Source organism: Schistocerca gregaria, chromosome 2 (genome assembly GCF_023897955.1).
Source record: "Schistocerca gregaria isolate iqSchGreg1 chromosome 2, iqSchGreg1.2, whole genome shotgun sequence".
Lineage (NCBI taxonomy): Eukaryota > Metazoa > Arthropoda > Insecta > Orthoptera > Acrididae > Schistocerca > Schistocerca gregaria.
This window is the reverse complement of record NC_064921.1, coordinates 458,779,527-458,794,921: the sequence shown is the minus strand read 5'-3', so window position 1 is coordinate 458,794,921 and position 15,395 is coordinate 458,779,527. Positions and strand designations below refer to the sequence as shown.

The 15,395-nt window shown below is 38.1% G+C and overlaps 1 protein-coding gene across 2 annotated transcripts in view; it reads right to left on the bottom strand.

Moving 5' to 3' along the window:
* Positions 1 to 7,199, bottom strand: part of LOC126325742 (putative ATP-dependent RNA helicase TDRD12) — a 445,014-nt gene extending 437,815 nt beyond the window's left edge. For both annotated transcript variants that reach the window (XM_049995275.1, XM_049995276.1), the window contains exon 1: positions 6,864 to 7,199. The gene's annotated coding sequence lies outside the window, so the exon portion shown is untranslated. The remainder of the gene's footprint in view (positions 1 to 6,863) is intronic.
* Positions 7,200 to 15,395: the final 8,196 nt, after the last annotated feature.

Here is a 15,395-nt window from a genome sequence, read left to right as displayed (position 1 = left end):
AATCCTCAGAGCCTTAGGCCCCCTGCAAAGCCTTTCACCTGACTCCATCAAACTCCTGACCCCACCGACGCCTCGCACTCCTGCCTTCTGCCTACTTCCTGGAATTCACAAACCCAAACATCCTGGCCGTCCCATTGTGGCTGGTTGCCAGGCCCCCACAGAGCGTGTCTCTGCCTACGTAGATCAACACCTTCAACCCATTACATGCAGTCTCCCATCCTTCATCAAAGACACCAGCCACTTTCTCGAACGCCTGGAATCCGTACCCGGTCTGTTACCCCCGGAAACCATCCTTGTAACCATTGATGCCACTTCCCTATACACGAATGTCCCGCACGTCCGGGGCCTCGCTGCAATGGAGCACTTCCTTTCGCGAAAGTAATTCTGTGTGTGTGTTTGTGTGTTTTGTTCATTGTGCCTGTCTGCCGGCGCTTTCCCGCTTGGTAAGTCTTGGAATCTTTCTTTTTAATATACATACTATCATTAGTCAGACAAGTAGATTCAAGGCAACAGATGCTAGATCTTATATGGGAACCCAGTGCGTATCACACAGTTATCTAGTAAAAAGAAGAGCTTTTGGCCATGGAAGAATGCAAAGAATTATTCTAAAAACATTAAAACGAACTGTGCTCAGAAAGGTCAAAACTTCAATACTGACAGCCTACAAAATGAAAGCATATGAACATTCTTTGCTGCCAGAATGGAAATAAGATTGGGAGAAACATTTCAAGGAAGTACAGAGGAAACATATTAATACATAAAATCCAGTGTTATAAATATAGCAACAGAGGTGCGGGGAATAAGAAGAAACAACCGCAGCTGTAAAGTAGAACGGTTGTCAGAGGAAATCGAGGTGTCAAGTACAGAAAAGACGACTGCATTTAACCAGTCATTGAATGATAAATTGGATAAAGTGATTAAAAAAATAATGATAGCAAAAAATGAAGCATGGGGAAGGATATGTGCCAGTGTTGATAACAAACTGGGATTTGGGAGAGCGAAAGAAGTGCGCTCAGTGGTCAGTATTAAAAGGACAGGAGACAAAAACCAAAACCAATCTTCAACTAATAACAACAAAAAAATAGGAAGAATATTTCTGGAAATTATTAAATGAGGATAGAGTGTATGGAGGAAGGAGCAGTAGAAGAAAAGGAACAGAAAAAGGAGGAGATCCAAACTTTAGAAAGTGAAGTGAGTAAGGTATTAAGAACAGGGAAGAGTGGCATATCACCTGGAACAGGCGGTATCAGTCTGGGTTCTTAAAATATGGTGGTGACAAAATTGTGAACTTAATAAGATGGTTCTTAAATAAAATGTTACATGGCGATTCAGTATCCAAGGAAATGAAGTTGGGCTCTATTAATACTATATTTAACAAAGGGGATTTCAAAAGTTGTTCAAACTATCGAGGAATCTGTGTTATAAACATGTTAGGCCTAATGAGAATTTTTGGGAAAATGATTAAAATAAGCTAGAAATAAATTTTAAAGCCCAGGAAGAACAATGTGGTTTCACAGCTGGTAGATCAAGTGTAGACCATATTTTCACATTACAACAGATCTTAAGGAAACATAGGGAAAAATCAAAAAACAAAAGATTAATCTTTGTAGATATAAAAAAAGCAAATGATACTGTCCTGAGAAAACTACTTTGGAGAGTGTTACATACATCGAACATAAATGGTCCTTTAATTAAAATAACACACACAATATATAAAGATAACATATGTCAAGGGAAAATTGGTAGTACACATCCACAAAAATTTAGAACAAGCAAGAGTCTGTTACAAGGCTCGCCCATTTCACCAACATTATTTAAAATCTCTATAGGCATCAGTCTTAAGAGATGGACTTGTAAATGCAACAGATGTGGTTAGAAATCAGAGATGGAGTTTCTTCACATCATCTACTGTTTGCTGTAATCTAGCAGTTATAGCAAAAAACAAAGATATAACCAGTTAGCAATGGAATACAGAAACTGCTGATTGAAGATTAATTACGGTACCAGAAAACAGAATACCTCACTAATGATCCAGATGACTTATACATAGAGGGTTAGAAAATTAAGGAGGTCAATACTTCCCATTATTTGGGATCCATTTTAGAGCTGGAGGAAAAATAAGAGATAGAACACTGGAAGTAAGGTCATTGGGATGTTCAGCTCAATCTTGAAGCGGAAATGTAATAAACTGAACCAAAAAATCACAGAAATATCGATACTAGAGAGCACAGATATGTACGGAGTGGAGACTTGGATACTAATCTGAAACATAAAGAAAATTGCAAGCAGTAGAAAGAGACTTCTGATGAAGGTGAGAAAAAAAGGACACAACAAAATAGTAAGGACAATGGAAGTAAGAGAAAGAATACATGACACGATGGATAGAAGGAAGTTACAATGGTACGGCCATGTAAGAAGAACGGAGGAAACCAGAATACCAAAAATGATCCTGGAATGGGAACCAGAGGGAAAGAAGAGAGGAGGTCGCCCTATGACCACCTTGTTCACAGATGTACAATTAACAATGAGAAGACCTGAGGCAGAGGAGGAAGACTTACAACACAAACACCTGGAAAGTAATCTTAAGGAGATAAATTAAGATCTTATGTAACACATAAGGACCATGAACCACGGACCTTGCTGTTGGTGGGGAGGTAAAGACCATGAACCACGGACCTTGCTGTTGGTGGGGAGGCTTGCGTGCCTCAGCGACACAGATAGCCGCACCGTAGGTGCAACCAAAACGGAGGGGTATCTGTTGAGAGGCCAAACAAACGTGTGGTTCGTGAAGAGGGGCAGCAGCCTTTTCAGTAGTTGCTGGGGCAACAGTCTGGATGATTGACTGATCTGGCCCTGTAACACTAAAACAAAACGGCTTTGCCGTGCTGGTACTGCAAACGGCTGAAAGCAAGGGGAAACTACGGCCGTAATTTTTCCCGAAGGCATGCAGCTTTACTGTATGGTTAAATGATGATGGCGTCCTGTTGGGTAAAACATTCCGGAGGTAATATAGTCCCCCATTCGGATCTCCGGGCGGGGATTACTCAAGAGGATGTCGTTATCAGGAGGAGGAAAACTGGCATTCTACGGATCGGAGTGTGGAATGTCAGATCCCTTAATCGGGCAGGTAGGTTAGAAAATTTTAAAAGGGAAATGGATAGGTTAATGTTAGATATAGTGGGAATTAGTGAAGTTCGGTGGCAGGAGGAACAAGACTTCTGGTCAGGTGACTACAGGGATATAAATAAAAAATCAAACAGGGGTAATGCTGGAGTAGGTTTAATAATGAATAAGAAAATAGGAGTATGGGTAAGCTACTACAAACAACATAGTGAACGCATTATTTTGGCCAAGATAGATACGAAGCCCACACCTACTACAGTAGTACAAGTTTATATACCAACTAGCTCTGCAGATGACAAAGAAATTGAAGAAATGTATGATGAAATAAAAGAAATTATTCAGATAGTGAAGGGTGACGAAAATTTAATAGTCATGGGTGACTGGAATTCGACAGTAGGAAAAGGAAGAGAAGGAAACGTAGTAGGTGAATATGGATTGGGGCTAAGAAATGAAAGAGGAAGCCGCCTGGTAGAATTTTGCACAGAGCATAACTTAATCATCACGAAAGAAGGTTGTATACATGGAAGAACCCTGGAAATACTACACTGTTTCAGATAGATTATATAATGGTAAGACAGAGATTTAGGAACCAGGTTTTAAATTGTAAGACATTTCCAGGGGCAGATGTGGACTCTGACCACAACCTATTGGTAATGAACTGTAGATTAAAACTGAAGAAACTGCAAAAAGGTGGGAATTTAAGGAGATGGGATCTGGATAAACTGAAAGAACCAGAGGTTGTACAGAGTTTCAGGGAGAGCATAAGGGAACAATTGACAGGCATGGGGGAAAGAAACATAGAAGAAGAATGGGTAGCTTTGAGGAATGAAATAGTGAAGGCAGCAGAGGATCAAGTAGGTAAAAAGACAAGGGCTAGTAAAAATCCTTGGGTAGCAGCAGAGCTACTGAATTTAATTGATGAAAGGAGAAAATATAAAAATGCAGTAAATGAAGCAGGCAAAAAGGAATACAAACATCTCAAAAATGAGATCGACAGGAAGTGCAAAATGGCTAAGCAGGGATGGCTAGAGGACAAATGTAAGGCTGTAGAGGCTTATCTCACGAGGGTTAAGATAGATACTGCCTACAGGAAAATTAAAGAGACCTTTTGAGAAAAGAGAACCACTTGCATGAATATCAAGAGCTCAGATGGAAACCCAGTTCTAAACAAAGAAGGGAAAGCAGAAAGGTGGAAGGAGTATATAGTGGGTCTATACAGGGGCGATGGTCTTGTGGACAGTATTATGGAAATGGAAGAGGATGTAGATGAAACGGTATGATACTGCGTGAAGAGTTTGTCAGAGCACTGAAAAACCTAAGTCGAAACAAGGCCCTGGGAGCAGACAACATTCCATTGGAACTACTGGCAGCCTTGGGACAGCCAGTCCTGACAAAACTCTACCATCTGGTGAGCAAGATGTATGAGACAGGCAAAATTCCCTCAGACTTCAAGAAGAATATAACAATTCCAATCCCAAAGAAAGCAGGTGTTGACAGATGTGAAAATTACCGAACTATCAGTTTAATAAGTCACAGCTGCAAAATACTAATGCGAATTCTTTACAGACGAATGGAAAGACTGGTAGATGCGGACCTCGGGGAGGATCAGTTTGGATTCCGTAGAAACGTTGGAACACGTGAGGCAATACTGACCTTACGACTTATCTTAGAAGAAAGATTAAGAAAAGGCAAACCTACGTTTCTAGCATTTGTAGACTTGGAGAAGGCTTTTGATAATGTTGACTGGAATACTCTCTTTCAAATTCTGAAGGTGGCAGGGGTAAAATACAGGGAGTGAAAGACTATTTACAATTTGTACAGAAACCAGATGGCAGTCATAGGAGTCGAGGGGTATGAAAGGGAAGCAGTGGTTGGGAAGGGAGTGAGACAGAGTTGAAGCCTCTCCCCAATGCTATTGAATCTGTATATTGAGCAAGCAGTAAAGGAAACAAAAGAAAAATTCGGAGTAGGTATTAAAATCCATGGAGAAGAAATAAAAACTTTGAGGTTCGCCGATGACATTGTAATTCTGCTACTCGGAAGAGCAGTTGAATGGAATGGACAGTGTCTTGAAAGGAGGATATATGATGAACATCAACAAAAGCCAAACGAAGATAATAGAATGTAGTTAAATTAAGTCGGATGATGCTGAGGGCATTAGATTAGGAAATGAGACACTTAAAGTAGTAAAGGAGTTTTGCTATTTTGGGAGCAAAATAAATGATGATGGTCGAAGTAGAGAGGATATAAAATGCAGACTGGCGATGGCAAGGAAAGCATTTCTGAGGAAGAGAAAATTGTTTACATTGAGTATAGATTTAAGTGTCAGGAAGTCATTTCTGAAAGTATTTGTATGTAGCCATGTATAGAAGTGAAACATGAACGATAAATAGTTTAGACAAGAAGAGAATAGAAGCTTCCGAAATGTCGTGTTATAGAAAAAATGCTGAAGATTAGATGGGTAGATCACATAGCTAATGAGGACGTATCAAATTGGAGAGAAGAGAAATTTGTGGCACAACTTGAATAGAAGAAGAGACTGGTTGGTAGGATTTGTTCAGAGGCATCAAGGGATCACAAATTTAGTACTGGAGGGCAGCGTGGAGGGTAAAAATCGTAGTAGACCAAGAGATGAATACACTAAGCAGATTCAGAAGGATGTAGGTTGCAGTAGGTACTGGGAGATGAAGGAGCTTGCACAGGATAGAGTAGCATGTAGAGCTGCATCAAACCAGTCTCAGGACTGTAGACCACAACAACAACAACAATGTAACATGTAATAATTTCTGTTCATTTGTTATGTTGCAGAAAAACCTCTCCACAGAGGAAAATCTCAATAAATAAATAATTTATCCTCATACTGGAGTGCCTTATGTAAATCGCCTTTTACTAATTCTTAATTTAGGAAGAAGACTATTACCCTTGCATTGGCCTTCAACCAGAACACACATCCTTGTCCTATTCTGCACCACTGATCGGTCTCAGACACTATTCAACAGTCAAATTTTGCTGATATTGCCCATGAAAATCTGTAGTGCAGTACCAGTGCCCAGCCTCTACCAATGGAGCTATTTAAAGCAAAAAGCATTGAGTGATTGTGGATCAATTCTTTCTAGTGGCACAATAATTACTAGTACCCTACTTATTTCACTGTTGTTTTATTCAAATGTAATACTGCAACAGTTCATCCAACCCTAACAGGTAAATAACACAGTACTAGCAATAAATGTTGATATATTTTCCGTACGTTAAACTCACAGTTACTCTATTGTCACACAGTGATTCCTGGATTAATAAACTACTACTACTACTACTACTACTAAATTCTTGTTTTTATGTGCTTATTATAATACATATTCGTACTTAAATGGTTGATTATTTTTATGTATCAGCAGCAACCTGTCCACTGTGCATCCATACAACCATGTAAATACGAAGAACACCTTAATAGTAAATTGAAAATGGTAACTGTTTTCCTTGTGCATGTACCATATAAATATCAACAGATAGTTCACTCTTTGTTATGTATAAGTAAAGATTAAGCACAAAATTAAAATGCTGCTGTTTACTAACAAATGTCATGCAGCTACTGCGAAAATTACCAGTAATATTCAAGCTTTTTGTTGTTTGCTTCTTTTACATAAACTGTTTACAGTCAATATTACAAAATGATAAATTTATGTGAACTATAACAACAAAAATATGTATACATACTATAACATGCAAGGGATGTGTATTACCTCAGCAAGTTTCAGTCGATAAAAAGGTCCCTCTATAAAACAGAGATTCTTTCTCTGTTTGAGGTCACCGCAGGTAACAGTGAGGTTTTGTGGAAATGTTAAGTATTAGATTTCAATATTTTTCGCTCTTAACACAGCACTATTGCACAAAGCAAACTTCAAACAGTACAACTGACATAAACTGAAAAGACGTTGCCCGTTATTTGTTCATTATATGTGAACGAACAAAAGTATTATGATCACTGTTCCACCAACCATTACACATTTCAAACGCCAGAACGTACCCACCCAACTTTCATATTTACCACCAACACCACACATGCAACACGCCGGCCGCAGTGTGCGACCAAACATCATCCACGAAAGATATGCATTAAGCTAGAGCTCGTAAGTTCCCGCAAAATTTTTACCAACAATAATATAAGGTTCTTACAAAAGGAAGAAGCTTTTTCAGGAATTTTTACTGACTCAGAAAGCCAGATCTTAAAAAGAATGTGCACAAACATAACTTTATTATTATATTTATTCGAATTGCCCTATTTCAGACCTCACAAAATAATTAAAAACCTTGATTGTCTTTCCTGTTCGCCCATATTTCTGTACTTCTTTTGATATAAACTTGTTTTCTTATTTTCAGACCAACTTGTCCCAGACATCTTCGTCAGCTTTTCCTCTTGTCAGTTTGCGATAAGTGAACATTAGATCTTAAAGTCAAGGCCAATTCACACTGTCCGTCACGGCGATGTCACGTCAAGGTGTATTCACATTGACCATCACGTCAAGTCAGTTTTGTTCTGGATATCATTACTCTACATTAATAGTTCTTCCACAGATCCTGAATACGATATTTAGTAATTATGCGGAACATGTCACTTTAACATAAGTTTTCTTTAGCAGTATAATAAGAATAATTGTTATTATTATTTTACAGTTGCCACTTCCTTTACAAAAATTCATCTATTTAGTAGAAGGAGATGTCATTTACAAATTCTTTTAATTTGTTTCCAAATGCTCATTGGCTATCTGTCACACTTTTAAAGCTATTTGGCAAATGATCAAAGATTTTTGTGGCAGCATTATTCATCCCTTTCTGTACCAAAGTCAGATTTAACCCAGAATAGTGAAGATCGCTCATTCTTCTAGTGTTGTCTTCACTGCTATATTTGAATTGGGATGGGTTATTAATAATAAATTTCACAAGTGAATATATGGTACTGAGAATATCCCGGGTTCTTTACATAAATGTCTGCAAGGTGATCTTTGGTGGGCTCCAGCTATTATTCTTTTCTTGCAATTAAAACTTTTTCTCGTAATGATGAATTGCCCCAAAATATGATGTCATATGAAAGCAGTGAATGAAAATAGGCATAGTAGGCTAATTTCCTGATAAGTTTGTCACCAAAATTTGCAATAACCCTAATAGCATAAGTAGCTGAACCTAACCATTTCAGCATATCATAAATGTATTCTTCCAGTTCATTTTCTCATCAATGCACACACCCAGAAATTTTGAATATTCTGCCTTAGCAATACACTTCTGTTCATAGTCTATATTTACCAATGATGTTACGCCATTTACTGTGCAGAATTGTATACACTGTGTTTTCTCAAAATTTAGTGAGAGTCCATTTGCAGAGAACCACTTTATAATTATCTGAGAGACATTGTTTACAATTTCCACAGCTGATTCTTGTCTGTTGGGTGTGATTCCTATACTTGTATCATCAGCAAAAACAACTAGCTTTGCATCTTCATGAATATAGAGTGGCATATCATTAATATATATTAAGGGCAATAGAGACCCTATATTGCAACCTGTAGGACACCATTCCTGATACCTCTGGACTCTGCTGATTTTTGGAAATATCTGTAGTATTTATTTCAATCTTCTCCATTCTTCCAGTTAAATATGAATTAAACCATTTGTGCACTGTCCCACTCATACCACAATACTTAAGCTTATCTAGAAGAATTTCATGATTCACACAATCAGAAGCCTGTGAGAGATCACAAAATATCCCAATGGGTGATGTTTAGTATTTGATCAGTGAAAACATATATAACATTTTCTGTTGGAAAGCCTTTCTGAAAACCAAACTGACATGTCGTTAATACTTCATTGTTACAGATATGTGATGCTACTCTTGAATACATTACTTTTTCAAGAATTTTGTATCAAGTTGTCAGAAGTGAGACTGGGAAGTAGTTAGCATCAGACCAATCCCCTTTTTTATGCAATGGTTTAACAATAGTGTATTTCAGTCTATCTGGAAAAATGCCCTGTTTCAGTGAGCTACCATGTATATGGCAGAAAATCCTACTTATCTGTTGGGAACAAGCTTTTAGTACTCTGTTGGAAAAGCCGCAACTCCATGTGAGCTTTTACTTTTGATGGAATTTATTATTTTCCTAATTTCAGTAGGAGAGATGCGCTGAATTTCAGTTTTATCCAGTTGCATATGTACTGCCTCTTCCATATTCTGTGTTTCATTTTCTAATGAATAACTGAATCCAATTTTCTCTTTGACACTTAAAAAAATATTATTAACAATGTTTCTTATTTCATACTTTTTGTTAATAAACTTTTCATTGAGTTTGATAGAAATACAGTCTTCCTGTGCTCTCAGTCACCCTGTTTCCCTTTTAACAATATTTCAAACTGTTTTAATTTTGTTATCAGATGTGTCAATCTCAGATATAAGGCACATACTTCAGGATTTTTTAATAACTTTTTTAATACAGTGCAATAGTTTTTATAAAGTTTCACTGTTTCTGGTTCATTACACCTCCTAGCTATAACATACGTTTCCCTTATCGGTTTACAAGATATTTTTGTCTCTTTAGAAAGCCATGGCTTTATACGTGGTTTCTTACAATTATATTTCACTACTTTCTTAAGAAAACTGATTTCAAATATACTCCCAAACGTATCATGAAATAGGTCAAAGTTTAAATGAGCATCAGATTCCCTGTACACCTCATCTCAGTCTAGCCATTTTAAGCTTTCCCTAAAATTTTCAATTGTTAAATCATTAATTGAACACATTATTTTGGAGGAATATTTTGCATTACTGCATAGAGCTATGTCATATACTGTAACTAGCTGTGCATCATGATCAGAAAGACCATTCTCACAGGAAAAAATTTTATTTGTTGATGTTTATCTTGGTCTGTAGAAACATTGTATATCAGTGTCATGCTTTCCTGTACCACTCAAGTAGGAACATCAGTAACTGACATCAAATAGAAATAACAAAGTAATATTTCAAGGTCAAGCTTTCTATCAGATTCTTTCAGAAAATCTACATTGAAATCCCCACAAACAATAATTTGCTTCATTCTGTCTGGCAGACAGCACAACAAGGAATCCAAGTTTTCAAAAATAGCTGAAAATTTCCCAAGGGAGACCTACACACAGCTAGGATTATAAAAGTACTTTTATTTAGTTTAAGCTCACATGTACATGCTTCTATATGTTGCTTTACACAAACTTTTTTAGTTTCTAAATTTTTCACACTATGACAGATTTTAACATATATGGCAACTTCTCCTCTCTCCGTAATGTCTCTACTTGCATGTGCTGAAAGCTTATATCCACCTACATTTACCTTTTCCATATCTGTGGCTATATAATGTTCAAACAGGCATTGAATGTCTGTTCCACCCTCAGTTTTTAAATCTTATAAACAAACAAGAACGTTATCTACTTTGTTTTTTAATCCCCTGATATTCTGATGCAATACAGTAATATTACTTTTCACTGTGCATATATGATGACCTTGTAACATACTGAGATTATTTTTCACTGTACTTTTATGCAAATATTGTAATATTTTAGCATCTCTAGTACCTTGCTATCTGAGCTTCTCACATGCTTAATTTCATTCAATGTTGAATCATTGGTCACTGATCTTGGCCTAAAAGAGAGGTAACCCCACAAGTAAATATTTTTCCATCATCCCAGCCAGTTTACCCTTCCCTTTTCTATTGAGGTGAAGAACAAGTCTTGTGATGTCCCATATACCAATACCATCAACAGGACCTTCTTGTGCAATCACAGCAATTTTTTTATTTTGCCAAATCATTTCATGGTCTCTGATTTTACTTTACTGCAGTTTCATAAAATTGTCGTAATTGTCTTGTCAAATTCTTTAATAGTGCTATAAAACGTAATTCGAGTTTTCTAATGATATATATAGCATACTGTTTGACTTCTTGATTGACTAGCATTATTGTAGGTACTTGGAGCATCACGAAATACAGTTCTCTTTTTTCTTTGCATCTTATTTGATTGGCTATATTTTCAACATTATTTTTTCGAATCAATTCTCCAAGGTACTGGCATCGTTAGAGTAGATTCGTTGTGCCATGTAGTATGGTGCTTTTGAGATGCATGTAATATCTTCAGTCTATTAGACTGAAATCCGAAAACCAATTATTTTGCAATTTCCTATTAGAGCTCTGTTGGTGGGATATCGCAGTATAACAAGTTTGTTAGTTAGTTTCATGTTCCTCAGATCATATTCATATCACAAATTAATTTGTAAATATGGCTACATGCTTTTTTTAAATATACAAACATGACTTTGTAATTCCTACTCACCAGGTTTATCTGAAAATAGCTCTTCATATATGCTAATCAGGAAGGACACTAAAGAGCCATGTAAAAAAACGAGAATCAGTAGAAGGATTAAAGCATCTAGGAAAGGAAAAGGGAAATATATCTTTTGAGGAGAACGAATAGGGATCTTGCAGTAGTTACACACTACAAAAACTACTCAGAGTTATTAAGAAAGGTTATTAAAAACGCAAGGAACATGCACATAATGTCAGAAATCAGTACTTTAGACACTAGACTTAAGGTTACATGGAATGCATTGAAATGAGAAACAGGGCAATGAGCCACAGAACAAGACATCACTACTGAACTGACTGGAAGTGCTATAAATGATGAGTCACAAAAAATTCACACTTCAAAGAAAGTTTTGCATCGCCCCAGTTCCTAGATCTCCTGAAGATAGACGTTGACTGTGGATATTGTATCATAGACACAACCGCTTTGACTGTTCAGGGATACCACTAAACCCACCCAAATATGTAAATAACCACGAATGAGCAGTACCTATCAGACAGAGGGAGCCCAACAGCCGATTAGTTCCAGTCATTCGACCAGGAAAGAAGTACACGGCTCATGTTGTTTGTAGTTCAACCATACCTAGACGGTCAATAACGCGGTTCGATCGCGTCCGCATTGTTACTTTGTGTCAGGAAGAGCTCTCAACAAAGGAAGCGTCCAGGCGTCTTGGAGTGAACCAAAGCGAGGTTGTTTAGACATGGAAGAAATACAGAGAGACAGGAATTGTCGATGACATGCCTCGCTCACACAGCCCAAGGGCTACTGCTGCAGTGGATGACTGCTACCTACCGATTATGGCTCGGAGGAACCCTGACTGCAGCGCCATCATGTTGAATAATACTTTTCATGCAGCCATATGACATCGTGTTACGACTCGAACAGTGCACAATAGGCTGCAAGATGCGCAACCTCACTCCTGACGTCCATGGAGAGGTCCATCTTTACAACCACGACACCATACAGTGCAGTACAGATGGGCCCAACACCATGCCGAATGAACCGCTCAAGATTGGCATCATGTTCTCTTCACCGATGAGTGTTACATATTCCTTCAATCAGACAATTGTCGGAGACGTCTTTGGAGGCAACCCAGTCAGGCTGAACGCCTTAGACACACTGTCCAGCGAGTGCAGAAAATCACATCTGGGTTTCAGAAGGGTTGCGCTACTGACAATTCCATTTACACGTTCACTCGCCAGATTTTACAAGTATTAAATAATAAAACAGTGCCGGCTCATATTTTCTGCAAGCTCTCTAATGCATTTGACGGTGTGAATCATAGTATTCTTCTAGGTAACCTGACATTTCATGTGACTGGTGGTATAGCCACCAATGTCATATGTAACAAGAAGAATCCAGAAAGTTGTACTTAGTAATTCAAATAATATAGTCCAGGGACATAATTCTGACTGGGGTGAATTCATGTAATGGGTTGCCCAAGGTTCAACCTTACGTCCACTACTGTTCTTCATTTATGTAACCGATCTTCCATATAATATACAACAAGCAGAATTAGTTCTTTTTGCAGACAACACTAGTATTGTGGGAGGAACTGAAACTGAGATTAGCAAAGCAAAAGCTGAAATGCTTAACTCAATTTTCTAACGTTCCTTTACAAAGGAAATCCCATGATAATTGCCCCCATTTAATCCACATGCCACTAAAAATATGAATGAAACAATTATTAATGTCAGTGGTGCTAAGCAACGGCTGAAATCGATAAAACTGAACAAAGCTCCAGAGCCCGATGGAGTCCCTGTCAGATTCTATACTGAATTTGTGGCTGAGTTAGCACATATTCTATCTACAGGGTGGGGCAAATAAAAGTGTCTCAGAGAACAGAGTTCGTGGGTACATAGAAACACAACAGAGGAAAGAAAATACAGTACAAACCTGACTACAGCAGACGTTGAAAGTGATCACCATTCACCTCTTGGCATTTTTGGGCCATGACCAGCAAATTACTGAAAGCGGATCAAAGCTGGACTGCTGAGATTACTGCAGTCTTATTCGAAATGTTCTATGCAGTTTTTGTAGACTATGAGGGTTGTTGCAAAGCACCTTAGACCTAACAGCTCCCCACACGAAGTAATCACACAATGCAGATCAGGTGACCTGGTTGGCCACATCTCTGCTAACAACTCTGAAAGGCGTGAAGATTTTGTAAATGTGGTCCAATGTTCAGCCAGCTGCATGGGCAATTGCTCCATACTGTTGGAAGTAACTGTAAGTCTTTTCCTCCTCCATTAATGCTGCCACAAATGATTTCAAAATGTTGGCAATGTAACACAAAGAAGTCAGCGTATGGTGAAAGAAGAATTATGTGGTGTGCACACCCTCCACACGAAACCACAACCTCCTGAACATGCAAAGGTATTTTTTGGAAGTTATGAAGATTCTCCACTGTCCAGAACCTGTGATTCTGTGAGTTGACATAATCACTCAGGCGAAGCCAGACTTTATCAGATGTAAAGAATACATCCTGTCCAAGTCATCCACTGTTATTTCAGTGAACAGCCACTCACAAAACTGGAGACCCTGAGGAGCATTTGATGATTTTAAGACATGAACTCAGTAGGGATGAAAGTGCAGATCGAGTATTCTGCATGATTGACGTGATATGCCTGTATGTTGTGATAAGCTTGGGCCGATTTGGTAGGACTCTGAAGCATATTTTTGGTAAGCTGCAGTCACATTTGCAGGTGTGCAGCCACATTTGGTCTTTTTTTTTTCCTTGGGCAAAACAGATCCTGTATAACGCCATTTTCAGACTAAGCATTGCATGGCACTCTTTCCTTGCACTTTGACACCATTAGCCGGCCGCGGTGGTCTAGCGGTTCTAGGCGCGCAGTCCGGAACCGCGTGACTGCTACGGTCGCAGGTTCGAATCCTGCCTCGGGCATGGATGTGTGTGATGTCCTTAGTTTAGTTAGGTTTAAGTAGTTCTAAGTTCTAGGGGACTGATGACCACAGATGTTAAATCCCATAGTGCTCAGAGCCATTTGAACCATTTTTGACACCATTAAACTTATTAGCAAACAACTGATCACACTGCTTCCACGACTTTGTTGTCACATAACTTTTCACAACGAACATCCACTGCTCCACTGTAAGTACCATCGTCTCCTTTACACTGCTCCACTCACACTAAAACAGCCCACATTACACTCTGAACTAGTGTGGATCACATGGATCACTATAATTCGTTCATCGTAAGAATAAACCTGATACAAACAAACAAAAGCGATGATTAGTCAGAAGTCGTAGTACATGAACACTGGTGTTTTTACGCTCTTGAAGTAGATCCTACTTACGTATTAGATATCTTATTAATAAGTTACGTTACATGAAACTTTAAGATGTACAAATATATTAACGACCGTCTATGTTTTACTTAATCACGCTTTAGATCCGTGGTTCTTATTTCAAAAATCGTTTATAGTCACAGCCTTTGCAGCGTTGTCGCGCTGTTAATGAAAATGGCTGAGGCTGCTTTCTGCTCCGTAAGGAAACACGCGTGTGGAACACGGTTAAAAAGTGCCGAGAAATAAGCTGTTTTTAATGTTTCTCATACATTTACATAGGTAATCGGCTTTTAAAGTTTTCGCAGTATTGTATATACTGCAGTTGTTAGACAATTTGAACATTCAACGTGCATTTCGTTGCGTAATACGATATAAAACAAGCGCTATTATTTGTGCGTAGTTCAAATCTCTCTACTGTTACTTTTTCTCCTCTTTCAGTTTGAAATACTTACATCTTGTAATTATAAAACTCATCTTCATTTTTTATGAATAATGCACGTCTTCTTGTTTCTAATTAAGTACTGGACGCGAAATTCCTGTTTGCATTTCAAATACAAATTCTTAATCATCGATGTTTCATGAAAGACTGTT